Source organism: Callorhinus ursinus, unplaced genomic scaffold (genome assembly GCF_003265705.2).
Source record: "Callorhinus ursinus isolate GAN/ISIS: 27379988/994484 unplaced genomic scaffold, GSC_fseal_2.0 scaffold29, whole genome shotgun sequence".
In the NCBI taxonomy this organism is placed as follows: domain Eukaryota; kingdom Metazoa; phylum Chordata; class Mammalia; order Carnivora; family Otariidae; genus Callorhinus; species Callorhinus ursinus.
The window spans coordinates 9,088,376-9,112,032 of NW_027397091.1; the positions used below are offsets into that span (position 1 = coordinate 9,088,376).

The 23,657-nt window shown below is 38.3% G+C and overlaps 1 protein-coding gene and 1 long non-coding RNA gene across 2 annotated transcripts in view; one reads left to right on the forward strand and one right to left on the reverse strand.

The window, feature by feature from the left end:
* LOC141370249 (uncharacterized) overlaps positions 1-5,705 on the reverse strand; it is a 168,870-nt gene extending 163,165 nt beyond the window's left edge. The window contains exons 1-2 of the long non-coding RNA XR_012374144.1: positions 5,631-5,705; positions 5,310-5,442 (exon numbers count right to left, since the gene is read on the reverse strand). This is a non-coding gene — a long non-coding RNA (uncharacterized lncRNA). The remainder of the gene's footprint in view (positions 1-5,309; positions 5,443-5,630) is intronic.
* A 122-nt stretch (positions 5,706-5,827) lies between these two features.
* Positions 5,828-23,657, forward strand: part of BTBD3 (BTB domain containing 3) — a 33,980-nt gene continuing 16,150 nt past the window's right edge. The window contains exon 1 of the mRNA XM_025876207.2: positions 5,828-5,979. The gene's annotated coding sequence lies outside the window, so the exon portion shown is untranslated. The remainder of the gene's footprint in view (positions 5,980-23,657) is intronic.

Here is a 23,657-nt window from a genome sequence, read left to right on the forward strand (position 1 = left end):
CTTAGTCTATTTTATGTCATTTATTCATGTAGGCACAAAATGTTGCATGGTAATTCAAAGCTCTGTGAACTGTAATTTACTCTTATAAGGTTATAATCTAGTAACAAACAATTTATAATGCCTGTTTACAGGGAAAAAGAAAAAAGGTTTCCATAGGACTCTGAATCTCCACCAAATAAGCAAACCCAGAGATGGAAATGTACTTGTTCTTAGTTCTTAAAACATAGCTTAGTCACATACCCAACTAATGAAATATGATGGCTTTTATTTAATGTCTGGGTTTATGAATCTCTCCATATATAACCCTTCAGCATATTTTCCTCAAAATTCAACCAGAAATGGTTTTATATGATGAACTGGGGAATGGTTTTACATGATAGATTGAGCCATCCATTGTAAAGAAATGCAGTGAAAAATGCACATGTGAACTACAAATGTTAAGTGGACATTGGACAAGCAGGAAGTATTCATCAATATTATATGCATATGAACATTTATTTAATCTTTCCAAAATCTGGTTTAGAATTCTGACAAAATATGCAGCATTTAATACCTTTTTTGAACTCAAGATAATGTATAAAGTCTTTTAAACACATTCTATCTGTTTACTGATTATTTAGTTGATCAAAAATCGTATTTATTTTCATTTATCCATACAATCAAATTTAAAAAGAGGCTTTAAAAGTGTAAAAATGACTAAACCACAAAGAAGTTGTAAACAACAGATACTAATAAAACTTAGAGATTACAACAGATAGAAATATTCAACCCTGCAGCTAAGATAAGTTAAAAAAATCATTGCAGAGTAAGAACAACTGGAAATAAACAGAATAGAACATGATAGGACTAATCAAATAAAACACTAAACATGGCAGATTGAATGCCCGAATGTCTGCATCCACACCTTTTGGGAATGCCCTCCTGCCCTGACTCTGGGCTTGCCCATGTGGCTTGCTCTGGCCAGTAACACAGTGTCAACTTGATACAATTAGGGGCTTGAAAATCTGTTTCTGTATTTTTACACCATCTCTGCAGGGCCACCACTGCTCTGAGAACAAACCTGCACTAGCCTTCTAGCTAAGATAAGGGACCACAAAAAGCAGAGCTGAGTTGTTCTAGTTGAGACCATCCTAGACCAAGCAGCCTTCAGGCACCCCATCAGCTAAACGTGGATGCTTGAGAGAGCTCGGACAATATAAGCCAAGCCTGGCCCAGACACAGAACAGCATAGCAGACCCGTAGACTTGATGGAAGAAACAACGGTTGTTGTTTTAAAGCCACTAAGTCTTAGAGTGTTTTGCCACTGAGAAATATTAGCTATACCCAATATATTAGGTACAGATGGTCAATAATTGCCAAAAAAGAAAACAAGATGGGAAATATTTGTCATGAATGTAGGTTAGCTCTTATACTTGCAATAGGATATGGGACACAAGAGTTAAACATATCAAATAAATGTAGGCATCATAGAAAGGTTTTATGATCCCATTGTCAGAGGTGACTTCTCTTTTAGGACATTTGCTAAATAAACACAAAGTAAAAAAATCCAGAGAACATATACAGCAGTGCCACTGAGACCTAGGCTGTACCACTAACATAGAAAATAAGGTATAGAAATAATTATTTTAATATTCACATGACTTTACAATACCTTGCTTAATGTATGTGTTTACATTCTACAAAACTGTATATAATGCTCTGCAGGAGGTTCGTTTTTAAAGGAAAAAACCCTCTGTAACCCAATACTGGATTTGTTGCACTGTTTTTACCACTGATTATACAAAACAATTTATATGCATTTAATTTTTATGATTATACTCAATTTTAATATTTTAAATGTCATTCTGATATAGTTTAATATTCAAAAATAAAGGTATAATTAAAATGTGTAAAAGTCAGCTAATTGGAAAGTTGTGTCAATCACATTTTGTCAGTGGAAGAAAATATTAGAAGGAGGTAAAGCCTGCAAAGAATAACCAATATTGTATCATGTTATTAAATTTTGATTTTTCATGATCAAATATACTTACAGGAAGAAACATTTATACTGCCATTCTCTCTACTGGGTGATCAACATTCTACTTTTGATACTGAGCAAATTGAACTCATTTGAATAGCATTACTAAAAAAAATCATGGAGAGCGCTACATATGAATAGTGTAGAGCTAATTGTGTTTTAAGTCTAATTTTAAACCATTTAATGCTAGCACACTGGTTAAATTTTCAAGGCAACATTCCAGGGTTTGTAATTTAAAAAAAAAAATCTGGCCCAGGATGTATTTTAACTTATTTCACATCTCCTATTATCATCATTATTATTCATCAGATGATAATTAACATCCATGGCTGGAGGCCATTCTTTTTTATTTTTATTAAAACTCTTCCTTTTCTAGTATAGGGTTTTCTTTAATCCCAGATTAATTTATTTCCCATTCACCATGGCAAAGCTTCTGAAATGAATATATTCACAAATTCTCAAAATAAAATATCCTGAGTATTTAACAGTTACTAAAATGCTAGGTATTTCCCCCAAATCACTTGCTTCTGTAAATCCTAGAGTTGGTTCACCGTCATCCATGGTGGAATATTTTGTTCTCAGCCAAAAGGAAAAAGGAGGTCACATTATGACAGCACTGATTACAGGACAAACATAATGGTCATCTTTGTCCACCTGTTAATGGTTTCCAACTCAATCATTCCTTGTCTTTTTATAAACCCAAACCCCCACCTTTTGTTATTTTCATTTTAGTTTTTATGTATTTTCCTCATAAATCTCCATTAGATCAGGGAAAATTTATCTCAGTTTTTTTTTTTTTAACTCTAAAGTTACATTCTCCTTTACACAAAACAACAGCCATGACAATAAAGAGAAAACAGGAGCTTTTACATCTGAATGAATAGTAAATGTCTCTCCTACCCTGCCATCTCTGACTTCATCCTATAAGCTCAGAAGTGAGTCAATGGAATGTTATTTTATTTAATATTTATCAACTTTGCTCAAAACAGTTTTAAAAGATGCTTGCTGCTCTACCCCTTTGGTTCACACCATACCAAACTGCAAAGCTGGGGGCCACAATGCAGACAGGTTTAGGAGAGTGAGCCCCCAGCATCAAGTTCCTGAACGAAATGTAATTGGCCCAATCATTCACATCTCCCCAAAGGAACTTGCCACACCCTACCTTAAATTATAGTTATGATTATTCTTTTTTTTCTAGGCTCTTTGATAAATTCCCTAAGGGTAGGGATATTGCCTAGTACATAATAAGTGGCAATATTTGTAAATTTAATGGAATATTTTATCCATTTTTGCATGCTCCCAATAGCTATGTGCCCACCCCAGAAGGAATTCAATAAACACACTGAATTCTGTATCATGTACCTACTCTGAGGCTGGGAATTATTTCAAAAGTAATCTCTTCTTAAGTTTCTCCTTCCAAGTAGCAAGTAGAGAGAATTGAACTGATTCTTTAGTTGGAATAAAATGTTCAGATGTGAATTCATATCTCTGCTTTGAATGTTTGGTGTTTTAGAAGTACAGCTAAGGGGTACCTGTGTGGCTCAGTCAGTGAAGCATCTGACTCTTGATTTCGGCTCAGGTCATTATCCCAGGGTCCTGAGATTGAGCCTGGGTTGGGCTCTGAGCTGGGCATGGAGCCTGCTTAAGATTTTCTCTTTTCTGTTCCCCTCCCCTCCATACTTGCACATGTGTGTGTGCATGTGCATGCAGATGTGCAGGCACTCTCCCTCTCTCAAATAAAGTAAAAATATACACCTAAAGTCTATTTTTACTCAATAGGTCATTTGGCATTTATTTGCAAACAATTAAAATGTTCATATGTATCACCTTTTAGCATGTCTGAGTTAGGAAGACCAGAATTTTGTTACCTCTTAAATTTGTTTATTAAATTTAATATTATTACCCAGTGAACTGAGAAAATGCTTTCCAGTGCCAATATCCACCTTTTCTCCTCTTTTGCTTTGCCTCTGCTATTCATTCACAAGTAATAGTAGTTACCACTTATTCAGAACCTAATACATGCTGCCTGTTTACCTACTTTAATTTTTCATAACCTCACAAGTTAAAGATTAGAATCTCCATTTTTCAGATTCAGATGGTAATTAACTTATGTTACTTTCATAAACTTGCAAGGTATATTAGTCAGGGTCCTCCAGAAAACAGAACCAATATCTGTCTATCTACCTACCTACCTATCAAAAGAGAGAAAGAGAGAGACTTATTTAAGGAATTGACTCACATTATTGTAGAGGCTGGCAAGTCCAAAATCTGGAGGGTAGGCCAGCTCGCTGGAGACGCAAAGGAAGAATTGCAGTCTGCTGGCAGAATTTCTTCTTACTCGGGGGATATCAGTATTTTTCTATTAGGGCCTTCAACTGATTGTATGAGGCCTACCCACATTATGGAGGGCAATCTGCTTCAATCAAAGTCCACTGATTTAAAAGTTAATCTTACCTTGAGAAAATACCTTCATGGAAATACCTAGATTATGTTTGATGAAATATCTTAGTGCTATGGCATAGCCAAATTGACACATTAAAATTAACCATCATGATTCCATTTTACAGATGAGCACAGTAAGACTCAGAGATATTAGTCATTTGCACAACATTGGACAGTTTGTGATGGAACATTTGGGCTTTATAAAAGGGTTTGTTTCCCAAAGCCCATGTGTCTATACATACCCCCCCCCAACACACACACATACAGTCTCAAATTTAAGTTTTTCAATTGAGAAGGGAGTTCTACCAGGGCCTGATTCTAGTTAGATGAAACATTTAGTGACTGTAGCTATATATTTCGGAGGTCTAATTTATCCACTAATAAATACTTGCCAAAGATGACCTAATCTAATGAAGTCGGTATCTGTTATCATAAACAGCTCTGTACACCCCAAAAGGCAGTGACAAAAGCTAAGGAATTCTCCTGTCCTTCACAATCTTTGAAAACTATTCCATGCTTTCGATTCCTGGTGCCAACACGGAATTTAGGACCCTACCACTTCTTACCAGGATACATACATTGTATGTCTCTAGTCTTTATATTTCTAAATTCTGCGTTTAATCAGACCTTACCTCCCATCTCCCCCCATCTTTAACATTTTTCAATTACCCACTGAAAAAAGGTAAAATTTTGAGGTTAAGCATTAAAAATAATTTCCAGATGAGCTTCAACTACCTTTTCAGCCACCGTTTTTGTCCTTCACTATGAACAATACACTCATGTTAAACTTGTCCCAGTAGGGTTCGTGTGTGTATTTTTTTTTTTTGGCAACTTATTCCTTTGTGTTCACCTTTCTCTCCCGGTGAACTTCTGACGCCAGTTCTTACTCTTCCAGGTTTCTCAATGAAGTTTCCGGCATCACCCCAATCCAGCAGCAACTCTCCTTCCCCAAACCGCTTAAGAGTGTACTGCACTCCCCTTATCTGTTCAAAGGAAAGGACGCATCAGTGCAGGGAAAGGAATCTCAACCCAATGGTTCCCCATTATTGGAAAACTCCCTGTATCCTGAACAAAAGCTCTGCCAAAGTAGGTGCTCAATAAATGTTGAACACATTAGTTGAAGGAACCAGAGAAAAAAACCCTGCAGTTTGTGGGACAAGGGTGAACTTGCCTCTCAGGGAGGAGGAATCCTAGCCCTCTTCCACTTTGTTCCCATTCACTGGTCCAGGGTCACCGCCCTCCCCGCAACCGGACCCTAGCAAGAGACAGGCAGTGCGCATGCCCCTTATCCAAGGCTGCCTCCGGGCGCGCGGCCTGCTTGGCCCCGCCCCCTCCCGGCGCCCGGGCGCGCGCTCCCTGTCCCGCGGAGCGTGCCCTGCGTGCGGGTGCCCGCGAAGCCCGCCGGGCGCCGGATCCTCGAGTCCCCCGGCCGGGGCCTGAGGAGTGGGCACCGGGCCGGGGCGTCCAGCGGCGAGCAACGCAGGCGGCGGCTACGCCGGAGGTGACGAAGAGCGCGGACGGTGAGTGAGGGCGCCGTGGGCGAGCTGGCGGGCGCCTCCGCGCGTGCGCAGCACCGGACCGCCCGGCCAGGGGCGCGCTCCCGACCCCGGGCCGAAGGTGCCGAGCGCTGCTGGGTCGGGACGGGGCGGCGGGCAGGCGCCGGGCCGGGAAATGTGGGGGCGCCCGGATTCCCCGCCTTGGCGGGAGAGACGCTGGCTGCACGGGCGGGCTTCCCGAGGGGTTCTAGGCGGGACGGTGCCGGGCCAGCGCGCGGGGGTCCTGGCGCCGTGGCCCGAGGGGAAGGGCCAGCTGCAGCCAGGGGGTGCCGGGGAGGGGCGAAGCGAGCCCACCCGGGCTCCAGCCGGTCACACGGCCGCCCGCAGAGTGCGCGACTAGCGGAGGTGGCTGAGGTCCAGGGAGGGGGCGCGGCCGGTGAGCGTTGGCGCCGAGCAGGTGGCGGGGGCCGCGCCCCTGGGCCAGGGAGGCGCATGGTTGAAAACGCGAGCAAACTTCCCTGAGTAACTTTATTGAGGCGCTGCCCACGGGGCCCGTATTGGGGGCTCCAGGAACCCACACCCCGGCCTTTCCCAGTCCTGGTCGCTTCATCAACCCCGTCGAATGATGGTGGGTCTACCGGGGTTCTATTTCTCTCTGGTCTTGGAGCTCGTCCTTCTAAGTTCTGAGAGGCATTCGTGGCGCATTCGCTCTTAAAATAGGTGTATTAAGTTTGGTGTTTGGGTAGGAAGGATGTTTGCTATCTTGGGAAGAAAAAGGTTTATACTGCCTAGTCTTTTTATCTCAAAGAAAGTACTGTTAGAGCATGCTGGGGATTCCTATTTGTCAAGAAACCTATTGTCCTGTGTGTACTTGGAGAAAGCCAGCTAATTCTATTAGCCTTAAAAAGACAAAGGGAGATAATTGTGCCTTTTCTTTTTCTGTTTTTAAACACTCTACCACTTCGCCAAATCACGGACTACAGTAGTACCCAAAATTGGCCGCAGAAGAGAACCACTGGAGAGTTTTAAAACTCTAAGCTTAAATAACACCCCAGACCAATTAAAACAATGTATATTTTAAAGATTCCCTAGGCGTTTCCAATTTGCAGCAGAGTTTGGGAACCGCTGATTTAATAAAAGAAAGTCAACATTTCAATTTTACGAAGTAACATTCAGTTTGTAATTGAGATAAAAGTCTAGCTTCATTTTCCATAGACAGGAACAACAAAGGGTAGTTTGTTTCCCACCCGGGAGGGAGGTAAGTGTCTAATGGTTCAAACTTAACTATAATGTGACTCTAGCGTCCAGGTCATTGTTTTCATTGATGTTCTGAGTTTCCTTTGGGGTTACTCAGCCCTCCTCCTCTGACCCCTGCCACAGCCAAGGAGTTTCATTGTCTTTTAACCTCTCAACCCCTCTTTCTTTACCCTCTCCGCCTTCCCTTCTTTTAACCATCCCCCAACCTCTGGGAGAATCTCCCTCCCCCAGACTGTGCTGGCTCTGAGGGGTTACTGCGGGTTCCTATAGCAACGAGTCCTCCAGGGGAGGTGGGCGGGTCCTCCTACCTTTGGATTTCAGAATAGGACTCTTCCTTTTCCGAAGAATTTGAATCACCCTTTTCAGTTCTTGGCCTCAGCTCAGGTAAGGGTGAGCTCATACAGTTCCAGTTTTTCTAAGTAATTACAGAATTATTAATGTTGTATGGGGTGATACTGCTCGCAGCTATGAGGAATATTCATTCTTCCCAGTCTTTGCACTGAGAACTTGTTTAACAAAGTTCCAAAATGTGGTGGAAACGATGTTTTTTTAAGCAGTTTTCCTTTGGGGACACAGAAGCCTAAGAATTGTATATATCATTTCTCCAAAGTCCTAAGACCTCTTATATTTCAGAAATTTTAAAAGTGAAATATAATCTTACAGCCATGCAAAAATCTTCTGGTAATTTGTGGCTCCTCCCCCCAAAAAAGAAAAAATCATTATCAGCCTTTAACTTTTGTTCCTAGAAAGGGCTTTGCCTTGATTTCTTTACAAAAAGTTAAACTACTTGTAGTATTATACTTTAACAAAGGACATAGTTTGTCTACAAATTCACCCACTCCTTCCCTTCCCCAACATACACACATCCAAAGATAATTTTTGAAAATTTTTACTGTTATGCTCAAAACGGGTATTCTGTAGGCATCTAATTCCAGTTTGCTTTGCAAATTGAACAAAGTAGTTCTGAACAAAGTAGTAGAGAAATATGTCATTTACATGTCTTAGGCTTTTTGCTTTTTGAAACCTTTAAAACTTTACTATGTAAATCATTCAATCCATCAATTCCAAAATGTTTTTTAGTAGGCCAGTGATTTTGAGCATGCATTGGGAGTTGAACGGGTTTTCTGTTGCAACTATCTCCTGTCTTATGTGCTAATTAAATATCCATTAACTGGACTGTCAAGCAAATTCTGAAAGGATTTTCTTTTCCCATTTTACTCTGAGAAAATAATGATGGAAATCCCTCTCATTTGACGTACCTTGTAGTTCATCAGTAATGCTCTGCCACTAAGATAGTAACTTCTCACCTAATCTTTCCCTTTTTCATCACGTTTCAAAATAGAGGCCTTCAAAGCCCCTACATTTGAGTGGATCTGTTATTTCTATGGCTTCTAAACATTTTAAAATAAGAAATTGTCCCTGTTGTGGACATTTAGGGAATTACCCCCCAAAATTAAAATTAAAATCACAATCACATTATCAGAAATAAACAACTGTTCATGAGATGGTACGCTTCCACTTGTCCCTTGGTATTTTGTCTGAATATTTTAAAATTGGCAATTTTAATTTCATCTGCAGTTTCACATACTGCCCTTTTACTTAATATACCATACACATTTTCCATGCCTTTAAATCTTCGAACGTAGGATTTTTAATGATGGGTATGTCAAAGTTTAAGTAGTTTTCTGTTGTCTGACATATTTCCATTTTTTAGTGGTTGAAAAGTTAGTATTAAATGCTGGTTGCAAATCCTACCTTGGCCACTTCAGATGTAAGTGGCCTTTATTCATTACCCAATTCTTTGATTGCATTTGCTTTATCTGTGGAATCAGTAATAAGGGTGCCTGCAACATAGAGTCTTGGAGAGAGAGAATGAACCAAATAGATGAAGGCCTTCAACAGAATCTGGCAAAGGAGGTAGTAGGCTCACAGAGTAGGAGCAGACTCACAAGCGGAGCTGGGATAAATGCCTATGTCTAAAAGTCTTGGTATCTTAGACTTGCTTGGGCTAGATTTATAGCAGAATTCTGGGGCAGAGGTGAACTCTTTAGGACTCTTGAGGCCCATTGCCAGACTGTGTCTGCTGAGACACATTGATTCCCTTATGCACCTAATGGTTTCCCCACTCTGTCAGCATTCGTGTTTAATCTTTCCTAATTTTCTATAAAAATGTAATCTTATTATAACTTATATTCTTTGGTAACTAGTGAAATTAGTGATTTGCTTCAGGTACTTTGCCCCCTTTTCTCTTAATTGATGATTTTTAAGAAATGATTTTAAATATCTCTTTCATATAAAGAGTATTATGCCTTTATCATATTTGCAGTGATTTTTTTCCCCCACAGCTCATTATTTGTCTTTTAGCTTACGGTGTTTTCCAAACAGCAAAATAGCTTTATGCAGTCGAGTTCTATCTTATTCTTTATGAGTTTTCCTTGTAAACATTTGTTTGAAAAGTATAGAGGTAAATGTAACAAGTTTTGGAAATATATTAGATTTTTACATTAAATTCTGTATTAATTTATGGATATGAATTGTCTTATACCATCCTCACCAGCTAGTCAGATCTACCAATACCATTTGTTAAATAGTCCATCCTTTCCTTATTGGTTGTGGTCTTTCCTTTATTATATGTTAAGATCTTGACTAGTCGTGGGTTTGCTTCTGTTTTAGGTCTTACTCATCTGTGTGTTGATCTCTAAACTTAATGCCAAGTCTTTTAAATTGTAGATTTAGAATATGTAGAAATATCTGGTAGAGCAGGTCACGATATTCCTTAGAAAATCAGAATTATATTTATCTGTCTTTTCAGGTAAAGATTATCTTACTATCTTTAAACTAATACATGCACATAGTTTAAGTTGAACAGGACTAAAAGGTTTATTGTAAAATAAATGGTCCCCTTGCTCCTCTTTCCCCTACCACTCCCCCATTCCCCTGAGTCTCCCCTCCCCAGTGGCAGCCTTTTGGCTGTTCACAGTTTCTTCCGAGTTGTTCACTGGGGCCTTTTGTAGAGTCTTTCCTCTTGGGCTGGTCAGAGTGTGTAGTCTTCCAGCATCCTGAGCTGTGGAAAGGATCTAGATGCCAGTGTTCCCGGAGGCATCTGGCAGGAGTCTCAGCATCCTCTTTGTATAGAGTCTCTCTGGGGAAGGTTCCTGTGCTCTCACAGCCCAGAGACTTAACTGTTTTATCTACTCTCTTATGAATCAGTCTCCAGTCTTGCTGAGCTCTGGGGCTGTAGGCCAGACCTTTGCAGCAAGTTAAGTTGGAAGGGCATCCTGGGATGCAGGGCTTCGTAAACAGCCTTTACTTACCTTATTTTAGCCTGCCATTCTTTCTCCAGTTTGTGAGTAAACTGGAGTACTTCTCAATCTTCCTCACTTAAGGTGTAGCGTTTCACTCTTTTAGGTGGACTAAGTGCTACTTGTCTATCTGCTTTCCCCTATCCTGATTTTGTTGAAGTTGTCCACTACAGTTATGTGCATTCTTGTTCTTTGGCAAAGACTGTCATCTACATGTAGTCACTGTCTTAAGGAACATGAAAAGTTATCCAGACCTCTTGGCTCTCCTAGAAGAGGTTTGTTTTGTTTTGTTTCATTTACATCCTAATATATCTTGTTAGGATTCTTCTTTCTTCTTCTTTCTTCTTCTTTGTTTTTTCTGCTTCTTTCTTTTTTCTTCTTCTTCTTTTTCTTCTTCATGTATGTTTTTGTTGCTGTTGTGATGGGTTCCTCAAATTGGTTACTGTTAGTATAAGACAGTCCTTGATTTTTGTATATTTATTTTATAGCTGGCTTTTACTCTAAGAGCAGTTTATTCTCTTGGGTTTCCTAGTTATATAATCAGTTGCCAGATGACGACACTTATTTCTACCTCTTTCTAATAATTACACCTTTCATTTTGGTTTTATGGCATGCTGCACTAATGTTAACATTCTAGAACGTTATAAAATGATTTTGGAACATTATCAAATAGTAATGGTGGTAATGTGCAAACTTCTGTTGTTTATTTTACTAGGAAAACAGTGCGATATTGGCTTTTGGTTTGCCATAATTCCTCATTACGACAAAATCTGTATTTTATTTCCAGTTTGCCTAGAGGTTTTGTTTTGTTAAGGGATAGAAATTGAATATTAACAAATTACTGTTAGCATTTATAGTTTATCATTTTCTTAAGGATATTTCTTAACAGATCAACTGATTTGAGTCCCAAATATTAAATTGGAGTAAATCCTTCCTTTTGGATAATTCTTTAGAAAAACATTCAGTTCATATGCAAATTGAATGATAACCTCCAATTTGATCCATAATTGTGTTCTGGGGTGAGGTGGGCTACAGTCACTAGGACTTTTTCTAAAGAAGATATTCCAAGTGCTAAATCCAACAGTCATTTCTCATCTTTACCTCTTGGCAGCATTGATATAATTGGTCATTCCCTTTTTTGACATGTCACTTGATTTCTAGGACACCACATGCTGCTGCTTTTCCTCCTATGCTACTAGACCACTGGTTTCACTTTTTCAGTCATTTTTTAAAATTTGCACTGGTTTTTTCTCACCAACCTATTAATTTGGAATGCTTCAGGGCTCAGTTCCTGTAGGACTCTTGTCACAGTTATAAGACTTTAATAAAATACCATGTACCTGCATAAGACTCCCAAAATGTAGATTTCCAGCTGGGGTGGTGCTCTGAAACTTCTGAAGCACGTGTCAACTGTTTTTTTGACTTCTGAACTTGAATACGTAAAAGATACCTCAATTTTAACAGGATTAAAACCGAATTTTTTATTTTTCTCTACAAACCTCTCCCTGCAGCCTGCCCGTTTTGGTGGGTGGTAGGTCCATTTCCCAAGTTTTTCAAGCTAAACCTTTGGAATCATCCTTACTCTTTTCTCTTCACATCAAGGCTATCAGCAAATCCTGCTCCTGTACCTTCAAAATGTATCCAGAATCCTGTTATCCACATAAATCAAGGAGCGCAGCCTCTTTCCCCACCACTCTCTATTCCTCACACCCTTGTCCAAGTTTCCAGCACCTCTTGACTAGATTATTACAGTGGCCCCTTTTCTCCTTCCTTGGCTTCCTTATAATATGTTATCAGCATAACCAGAGTGATCTTTTTAAAACAGGAGTCAGGTTACGTTAAAACTGTCCAATGGCTTTCCATCTTACTTAGAATGAAAGTCTGATTCCTCATGGTGATTCACAAAGCCCAATACAAATCTGTCTACACTAACTGCCCTTTCCCCACTTCTCTCCCTCTCCTGCCCTCCATTCCAATCATCTTTATCTCCTTTTTGATCCAGAAATACATTAGGCACATTCCCACTTTCAGGTCTTTGTGTTGGGTTTTCCCTCTGCCTGTAATAATATTTTCTCCCCAGGTGTATTCATGGCCAGTTTCCTCACCTCCTTCCAGACTTCACTAAAATATCTACCTTGTCAGGGAGGTCTGCTCTATTTGTAACTGCAGGTTAAGCTCTGTATCCCTCTTGCAGAGCTCTGCATTTTCTTTTTCTGTAGCATCTATTACCTTGTAAAATACTACCTGGGCTGATTGGTTAATTGATTGATGGTGAATTGTCTCCTGCTAGGCTGTAAGTTCTGTGTGGGCAAATATTTTATGCCTGTTCATTAATGTGTCCCACGTGTCTGGTACATAGAAGGTGTTCAGTAAATATTTTTTGAATGAATGAATGCAGTCTGCCATCTCTGTGTTGTTTTTCTTGTTGTTGTTTTTTGTTGTTGTTTTTCAATGAATTTCTTATAAAGCAGCATAGACCTTGGCATCAGTGGGTCCAACATTAATGATTTAACATCCCACCATCAAGGGAGAGGTTCCAGAACATGTATGGTTTACAGTGGATATAATAATACATAGACTGGTTATGAGGATTAAGTCAGAGACTATAAAGTGCTGAATTGTGCCATTGTGTAAGGACAAGTTGCTTAACTGTCAGAAAAGTCTTTAAAAAAGAGAGGAGGGAGGGAGGGAGGGAGGAAGGAAAGAAGGAAAGAAAAGCCTAGCCAACTGCCTTGATTCACATTTGAACGATATGAATTATGTTCTAGAACCTGCTCTCTGGATTTCAGCTTTTAACCAAAGGGGGACAGTGGCCTTACTTTGGGAACTTTTCAAAATACATGTCTGAGCTCCCTGGTAAATATCAGTGATACATTGTTACTATATTTGTTTTTTAACCACTCCCTTAAAGTGGAATGTAACCATTTATTTTCTCCTTTTGTGCTTTCTTGCTGTTAAGGGTATCTCTCCATCTCTTATGTCCCCTTTAAATTTCTTTCCTCTGAGGTTGAAAGAAGTTCTTTTATAAAGTGATTTAGAAACCACTCAGAGCCACAGAGAAGCACATAATTGAACATGGTACTAAATCCACAAAATCCAAGCATCTCAGTCCTTTACCTTCAGCTTCCCAGACTACAGTCTGTTGCAGTCATTCCTACAGCAATCATTATAGCAGTCATTTTAGAGTTTTGCTTACAGTGTTTCTAGAGTCTCCTCTTGTGTCCTTCAAATCCAGAGTATCTCAAAAACATCAGACTCCCTTCCCTTCTCTTTTGATAGAGTAAGAGCTATTTGTATGGTTGTCCTCTTGTAGTTGCTGTGCAAATAAGTGATGTCATGTGCAAGAAAAAGATGATTTGTTAGAGATCATAGAAGCAACCGAAGAATAGACAATAAACCAAAATGTATGTAATTCTAGAAATGCATAAAGTCAATAGCTGTTACCTAAACATAAAATCTGTGAAATTTTTCTTCAGTTTCTACTTTCCTTTCCTCTTAAGCATGTCTAGTTCCTTATTTTTTACCTCCTGAATTTTTCTGTAGTAGTATATGAGCCAGAGTGATCCCCATATACAGTTAGAGGGTGTAAATATTTTAGATGTGATTACTGTACACATCAGAAGTAGAATTTCTGAATGCACTTGTCTGATAAATTAGCTTTGCCTTTGAAACTCAGGTTAGCATTATATCTGGGTTTTGTTATTGTGAAGATTCATTCTTTTGCAAATATCACTGTTAAAATTTATTTTATTTTGAATCCCACACAGTCTAATTGGCCAAGTTTTAATGGAAAGCATTGACCTTTCTGCTGCTGAATCACAAAATAACACTTAGTTTAGGCTATTTATTAATTGATAGCCCAGTTGGAAAATATACCTTGTTTTTGTAGTTCTACACTTGGTTTAGGGACGTGTGTAGTATTTGTTTTCTTTGTAAAGATTTTTTTTTTATTTGCCACCTCTTTTTATATTCATCCAGTGTTTTTGGAAGTGGTGATCTTGCCTACCCAGCACCAGCAAAGATACCTATACTATAGTGAGGCACTAATTTTGGCCTTCAGGCATTATTATACTTTAGGTCTCTAAACAGACAAGGGATTACCAAGGTCCCACCTGTTTTCATATCTCTGTTCATGAAAAATGTAGTAAAAAATCGAGTGTAGTAGTCAAACTACATTTAGATGTGTTACTGAGGGGCTTATTGGAGAATGATCTACGTTCTAGAAAGTTGAGAAAATAGTAAAATTTTTAATTAGTGTTACAGCAGGCTTCTCTTCCCAAAGTAGTATCATTGTCATCATTAAAAATGGTGGGAAGCTACCCAGAAGCATTTCCTGCTCAAGATGTTAAGTTCAGGCTTCAAACAGCTTTTGCTAGCTGTTGCTTTCTCTTGTATAGCCCCATCCCCTCCCTTCCCATGGTTTCTTGTCTCTCCCTTTCCTGGGGCCTAGGAGATAGGATAAGTAAGTGCTGGAAACTGGCACCATTTGTTGGAGAGTGGGCAGTCAGAGTGGAGGTAAGTGTGCGGTGCAGTCACTTCTGGTCCCTGCTGGTCATTCTCTCAGCGGGCTCCCACCCCGCCCCCAGATGGTTTCAGCACACCTTTCGGTAAATGTTGTAGAATTTTGTTTTGTGAATTAGTTGACTTTCTAGTTAATTTAATACTACTCAACAGTATTTCTGTGGGACCTACAGGGTCAGCCCATGCTTACCTGAAATTCTGGGTTACTTTATTATCTACTTTATCTTGTCAATGTCATGAAAGTCTCCTTAAAATGCCAAAGTTGATCCTGAACCCTTGCTAGCATACAGCTGCTGACAAGTACTCAGAATCATCATGAGGCAGTGACATACTCTACGAAGTGGGTGTTGGTTGGGGATGTCAGTATATAATGGTGTCTGGCTGGAGTTATAGGAAAATCAGATGCTCAAGTTTGGGACAACCTGTGTTTTGATTTTATTGTCTCTGTAATAACATAATTATTGGGTATAAAGTAGTTATGAGGATTACAGTTCTACCAACATACATGATCTCTAAAATCCTTTTATGAGTGAAGCTAAGAAAGTGTTTGAACACCAGGTCTTTAGTAAAAGACTTTTTTTTTTTTTTAAGATTTTATTTTTAAGTAATCTCCACACCCAGCATAAGGGCTCAAACTCACAACCCTGACATCATGCATGCTTCACCAACTGAGCTAGCCAGGTGCCCCAGTCAAGGCTATTTTTAAATGAAAAATTATTGCTGGTCGATGAGTATTTCCTTTGGACTTAAGCAAAGTCCTAACCTGAACTTTATTTCCAACAAACTATTTTCTGCTACTTAATATGTTACAAAGATTTTGGTATTCTGTAAAACTGAATACTGTACTATGTATACATAATACATGGGTATTAAATTAGTGTGAGAGAGGCAGGTTTTAACCAAATGTGTCTGTATTTATTTATTTATTTTTAAAGATTTTATTTTTATTTGAGAGAGAGAATGAGAGATAGAGAGCATGAGAAGGAAGACGTTCAGAGGGAGAAGCCGACTCCTTGCTCAGCAGGGAGCCTGACGTGGGACTCCATCCCGGAACTCCAGGATCATGACCTGAGCCGAAGGCAGTCGCTTAACCAGCTGAGCCACCCAGGCGCCCCAAATGTGTCTGTCTTTAAATGAAGGGAGAAAGTGAACAGCAAATTTTCTTCACGTTGGCAGCCATGCTTACCTTGGGGGGGACAGCAGAGGCTGCTACTTCTAATTCTCCTAAGAAAATGTGCTATAGGAGAAAGCAGATTATCAGGGAGACACATCTGCATCTTTCTTACTGCTAAAATTAAGTGAAGCTTCTAAGGACAGTTGTCTACTCAAATTCCATTTAATTTTTTCTCTTATTTAAAGTCTTCCAAGACGGTATCAGTTGATAAATCTTGTACCTCATGCTCTGTGAATTTTGTGAGGTTGGGGCAAAGCTAATAGGGTGCCAAACAGGGTCATAGAACAAATAGAATATTAGTTTTTTGCTGTTAATTTTTGTGGCAGAGATTGCTTTGTTTCTCTTGTGTTCTCTACCTACCTAATGTGCAAAAACAATTTTTTGGAATGAGTAGTTGAGAATTATGCTCTAGGAATTACTGTTTTCTAGAAGAATAAAACCAAAAGGCTGCTATGTTAAAAAAAACCTTTGTTAAAAACTACTCTGAGGGCTGACCACCAATCATTCTTACAATAAAATCCAAACTCCTTATGATGTTAGGCGGGTGCCAGTGGTTCTCATACTTTTTGGTCTCAGGATTCTTATACTCTTATTTAGAGAAGCCCAGAGAAATTTTGTTTACAGGGGTTATATCTCTGTTATTTATTGGAGTAGAAATGAAAGCAAAGAAAAATCTTATGTATTGTGTTTAAAAATAAGTAAATGTGGGACGCCTGGGTGGCTCAATCGATTAAGCATCTGCCTTCAGCATGATCATGATCATGTCTTGATCCCAGGGTCCTGGGATCGAGTCCCACATTGGGCTCTTTGCTCAGCAGGGAGCCTGTTTTTACCCTGGCTTGTGTGCGCTCTCTCTCTCTGACAAATAAATTAAATCTTTAAAAAATGAATGAATGAATGTGTGTATGTATGTTTTGGGTCGTATCATACGACAAGAATCTCTTCTCCCAGATAGGTAGATGGGAAAGGAAGGAGATTTTTTTTTTTTTTGGGAAGGAGATTTTAATAGCCTTTTCATATAGTTGTGAATATTCTTTGATACCTTGTCAAAATTTGAATGGTAGTTTTTTTAAAGGTTAATTTCCATGTGAAATCTAAAACCATCAGTGAACTTGCTGTACTCCTGTTACACTGAATTCCATTGGTCTGTCTTGTACCTCAAATGGAGCATTTTTTCCCCTGTGCATGTTTTTGTAATGTAATTGCATTGTCATTAGAAAACATTAGTTCAGTGAGTTATGCAAATCTTTCAAATGTTATGTTTCATTATACAGTATTTTAAAATTACATTCATTTAATATCCTCACCAATCTTCTCAGAAACAGTCTTTGAGTGTTGGGAGCTATCAAACTCAAACTCATGGTGGTATAATCAAGATTTCTGAAATTTTCGTTTTTGCTTGAACGTTTGAATTTTATCATTGGCGATGGTTTTGTTTTTTTGTTTGAAGTGACACTCTCACTTCATTTTGAGAAGATGTCAGCTATTTAAGTGTCATAAAGCATATTTGGCAAATTTTGTCAAGTACAGTGGTATTCCATGAAAAAAGTGGCTCGTTCAGCTCTAACACAATTGCATGAGTATTTTTTTCTCAAGGCAACCATTCTCTATTTCACTAGAAATTCTTTAGGGGTACTTCCCATTTCATCACACAGAATATTAAAAAGATACGTGCTCAAGGGTCAGGGTTTAATTAAATCAACAGTTTTTACTGCTACATCTCCCAGAGATTCCCCCATGAAACAGTACATTGATTATGGCAAAGGAATGCACAATAGCTAATCTGCATTCATGGAAGCTGTTTTACCACTGTTCCTAAATCCTCCCATTCCCCACATAAATCCTCCCATTCCCCAGGTGTGGGCCGGGTGGAATGGGGAAAGAAAGGCTATTTGACTGGTCCTTCATTGCATGTTCCCTTTGGCTGTTGAGGATCCCCTGGAGTGATCTTCATTCACTTCAGGTGGCTTGGGAACCAGGAGCATCGATAGTGAAAAGAGTCACAGATCCAGGCTATGGACCAGTTCTTTTGGAGCTTCTGGAGTGAACCCTCCCTTTTCTATTTGGGGAGATGGCTCCTCTCATGAGGGTTTTGGTTATGCATCGCTACTACCAGGTATTAGTAGGAGGTTTCTGAAGGCTGCAGTCACTTCTACCTACTTCAGATACTTTTTGACTGGTGCATTTCAAAACTGCTTAAGATGCCTCATACCTTAAATTCATGCATACTTTCAACAACAGGCACAAAACAATATATTTGCCTTATCCCACCTTCTAAAAAAATACATTTTTATGGCCATTTTATTTGGAAATTCAAGTTATTTTTTATTTTTTTGCCAGCACACAATTCAAACCATTGCTTTATAAGTTTGTTAACATCATCAACCCTACTAATGATTTTTAAAATCATTGCTGGTGGTAAAAGTTTCCTTTATTAACATGCAAGAGACTTTGCAAGCCAGGGAGAAGATATTCAGCTATTGCACTATTGATGTTACCATTTTCCTTTATTCTTACTCCAATGTAAGAGAATATATAGACAGAAGTTGAGAATTCTTTATTTTGGGGAAAAAATCAAACACTTTTTTGGTTCTTAGTAAAGGATGACATGGAAATGGACACATGTAAAAAGTGCACTTGTCCACTTGTGCTCACGCTCTGTAGTGACATTGCTCATCCCTGGCACTGTGGTTTGTTTGCCATGTAGGCGTGAGTTTCCAGACTGTTCATACACTGTGCCCTGTACACACAGGCCTGTTTTATTACTTTGAAGATTGGGTGTGTCTAATGTAGTGGAAATTTATCCTTTCAGTGTTAAGTACAGACAAAACGCATTTCAAAGCAAAAGTCTCTTTAATTACCTATTTTTTTAGATTATTCATATGACTGCTTTCTTCCTTTCATGTGAATTGCTGAGAATTTATTATCCTTTCCAGTTCATTAAATCACTAAAATTCTCTACTGGTGCTATAATAAATACGCCAGACCATGAATTGAGACTAGTTGATAAAGGCAGCTTTGTCCTAGTAACTGGGTCTTGCTTGTGGTTAACCCACACTTTGAATATGTGAATGTCTGTACTACAGTAAGTTTTAGACTTCTAGTGAAGCAAAGCCTTGCTTTAAACACATGTGGGGACTTGTTTTAAGTGGAGCTTTAGCATTGTCAGTTGGCCTAGCTGCAAGATGAATGCAATATTACAGAACCACATTTGTGCTTAGACATGTTCAGGAGAGCCTCGGGACACATTTAATAGATGTCTAGGTTCTTTACCACTGTACCTCACATAAATCTGCAGTTCAGGCAGCTAGAAACATCATAGGCCTCAGTTTCAGACCATTTTAAACCCAGGAACAGTTGCACTCCATAAATGCACTCTAGGGTTCTAGATGGACTTGGACGTGTTGGACTCCATCCTTCCTGTTACATAAGGATTGAAAGCCAGGTGTGGGTGTGGTGCTGTTAGCTCTTACTAGGAGATGCGAAGATGCAGCCCTCAGAAAACTCAGTCTCATCAGACCACGTAAGGCAGGAGGAAATGTGAGAAGGTGCTGCATGGAGAGTCTCTAAGCACAGGAAATCTTCCTTGTTGAGGTGTCTTTGGGCTGCATTATGAAGAATGGATAGGCTTCCGGTAGGTAAATTTGTAGGGAAGAAAGAGCAGTGAGGATGGCAAGAGGCAACAGGCTCATTTGCAGTATGGGAATAGTCTTGTTTGCTAGGTGAGCACATGAAGAGGACAAGATTGAGAGCTCACAGCCAGGTCATGGCAATTCAAAATGCCTTGCAAACCATGTGACTCCTCTCTCTGAGAAAGGTGAGGCAGAATTTCCTCTTTTCTCCCTGGATAGACCCTTGGTTTGCAGTCCTGACATACTGGTGGAGCAGAAGAGACTGACCCATCCTTGTTTCACATGGTACTTCGTTAGGAAGAGCAGCACAGAGTGGTTGGTTAAAACTTGGCCACACACCACCTAATAAATATTTCTTTTTGTTTCCTTTTTGGTGCTTTATTTTAAATTTTATGAGAGAGTGTTACCTTAAATACATCAAGTCTCCTCTACTGAACTCTTAGTGGATCATGGCATCCCTATAGCTGTCTAGTAAAATGCTTATGCAGATATCTAACTCCTGTAAATTTTGATCACCATCTTCAGAGACTGCTTTTCCTTTGGTTCATCATCATCATCACCATAGACCTTGTATGGGTCCATGTAGCTCTGAACTGTGGTGAAATGGTGTTATGTTATTTAAAAAACAAAAAAATAACAGTTGAATTGCCACACGTTGAGGATATATTTGGATTTGAATGTTCATTAATCTTTAATCTCTTTACAGTTAAGATACACAGGTAAATACTGTCTGCCTGTTTTGTGATGCAGAGTAGGGAAACCCGAATTTAAAAACATTCTTATAAATACTTCTGACTTTCTAAGTGAGACTCATTTGAGCATTATTTTATGAGCAATTAAATTATTTTATTCTGTACCTCTGGGCAGTTCAAGTACTGACCTACTTATATAGTAGTTCTTAATTAAAAAAAGAAATGCTTGCTGAATATATATTAGAATTGAATTTTTGTTTGAAATACCTTATTTTCTTAGTTCTGGCACATGCAGTGAAACTAAGTACAGAACCTTCTCAACTTTTTTATTATGATGACAACAGCATGAGGGATGGAAACAACAAGGGAGTACTTCATCAGTGCCAAATAATTATTTTCTGCAGCAAATGGAAGCCATCTCTGAATGTTCCTTGGTGTTGATATAGTTAAGGTTTTGCCAACCTTTATAAGACAGTGTGCCTTTATATTGTGTCCTTCACAACAGTCTTGGGGAATTGTATACTTTAAAGTTAATTAAAAGTAGCATAAAACCTAATTTTTTAAATTTGGATTTAGAACAGATTTTACTTTGAGTTTATGCCAGAAGTTGGTTTCTATAATAATCCTCTGTCACAAAGGCTTCTGATTCTACTTGAATTTTTTGTTAGGAAGAATTTTTGTGACTTAGTTTAGAAATATATGTGCCTTTTTCATTTTCATTTGGTGGTCTCTACTCCAGAAAAGATAAGTTAGAAATTGGGTGTGCAGATGCATTGTATAACTTCACATGAATTTGTATTTTCCCATAGCACAATTTTGTCTCAGTGGAGCAGATTTCTTATTTTTAGATCTTGCACTGTTTGCTTAATATAACTATATTTTATTCTAGTCACATACATTGTAAAAGTGAAAGAAGGCATTTCATTATTTGAGCCCTTGTGTGGATGTGTTTATTATGAGGACCAAATCGTCCAATTGGTAACTGGTTTTTTTTTCTACGTGAATTTTGTTAAAATAAGAAATAAAAGCCCCTCCCACCTCCCCCAGCCTTGCCTTTACCAAACCTATCCTGTTCACTTCACAGTGATAACAATTTTAAATCTAAGATAATGCATATCATTACTTCAAGTGTTTCAGGAGGTAGTTGGTGCATTGATTGGAAAGCAGTATTCATTTGTAAGCACTCTATAGTGATAAAGGGCACAACACATATTTAGATGACTTGTATTTGGTTATCTTTTTTTTTAATCTTGTAGAGCTTTTTTAACTAATATGTGGATGTTGGGGAAATTGGTCTGTGATATTTATGTCACTAATTACCAGTATTGATATACAGCATCTGGTGGTTTGAGCATTGTCCCATTCCATGTCCTTATTGGAAAAGAATGACTTTCCTAATAGAGCAAGGAATTCTTTAGTTAAGTTTAGTTAATCCTTAATGAAGAGCTTTGGGTTTTTTCTTAATGATCTGATGGTGGAAATGTTTTTGGTTATTCCTAATATCAGGGGAAAAAATAGCACCCGCTAAAGTAAAAAAAAAAAAAAAAATCTGTGAAAAAATGTTTTTCTTTGACTAGCACACAGTTTTTTCTGTCAGCTGAAGCCAACAACCAACCTGGAGAGGCAACAGCAAAGTTACTCCATTCTAGCATTTCCAGTAGGATTAATGTCCCCTGTTGGATCAGTAGTCTCCCTTCTGGCCTGCTCAGAAGAGACTTTCTGAAGCCTGATTTTACTTTTCTTTGGATAAATTGTTTTTAAGTACCTAGGTGAAAGTCATACATATAATGGGATCATTGTATTATGGTAATAATATTTCTACCTCTTAAACTAACATTTTAATATAGATCTATTTGTTTGAAAATAATTTCTAAGGAGTCCTTTAGCTCCAGGTTTAATGTGTATATAGTGTTGTTATTAGTCAATCTTTGATTGACTGATAAAATAACAGTATAAAATATTACCCAGAGAATTAATAGGCTTTTGTTAGTTGTGCATCATGAGAAAATGTTAGAAATACATTGTATTAAAAAAAAAAAAAATGCATTGTATTAACACTGGAACACTTACCAATGGAGATTCTCATTTTGGAATTTCCATTTAGACTTTCTACCATATCACCGGTTGTCATAGTAGCAGTTTCATTTGAGAATTGTGATTGTATACTTTATCAAATGACTATTTAATGAAAACTCAGTTATTCTAATGTAGTTGAGCCAGAATTCTAAGCTGCCATCTTGCCTGGTTAGGGGAATAATTAACCTAAAGAAGAGAGACCTTTCTGTTGAATTATATATTTTTTATCTTATTTCACTGACCATAAGGTGCCATCAGTTGTAAGATATGCTATTATTTTACCAAGAAGAAAGGGAAGAAAAAGTCCTAGTACTTGTACTCATGAGATGCCATCAATTATAAGATAAACCTAATTTCAGAGATGTTAAAATGGGGGAGAGGTTAGTAATCAATAAAATATGGCACATATGTATGTACATAGTTTTTGTTGGGTATTGGTTATAATCATAACATTAAAATATAAAGAAAACCATATTAAATAAATCAGTATTCCTGCCAAACATACAGATTTCTTAATCCTAGAAAACTATAGAATTGGAAAAAATAAGAGATTATGTAATCAACACTTACACAAGAGGAAATTTACTAGGAGATCATCTAGAGTATACAAAAATTAGGAATTGATTACCTTGTTTACCAAAATATCTTAAACTTTACAAAAGAATTCATAGTAGTCCTTTAAATAGCTATCTTTAGAGTATCTCATGGTAAATTTTATATACTGTTCCTTCTCAAGATCACCTCATTTAACATATGATAGAGAATGACTTGGGATTTAGATGAGGTGTTTAGTATCCCAAACAAGTGCCTCCGACACAGCTTATAAGCATCAAATATCATGTTAAATACCATACAGAATTTTTAAAAGACTCCTTGCTCCTGCCTTCAAGGAATAGTCACGTTCTACCTTTGGGCATATTTTCCCATTTTAAAATACAATTTAAGATTAACGGGAGCTCTGTGTGATGAAAAGGAAATGACTTCGTGAAACTGTCCATGAGCCTCGTCCTTCCAGCCAGCAGTGAGGTATGCCAGGCCCAAATACTTG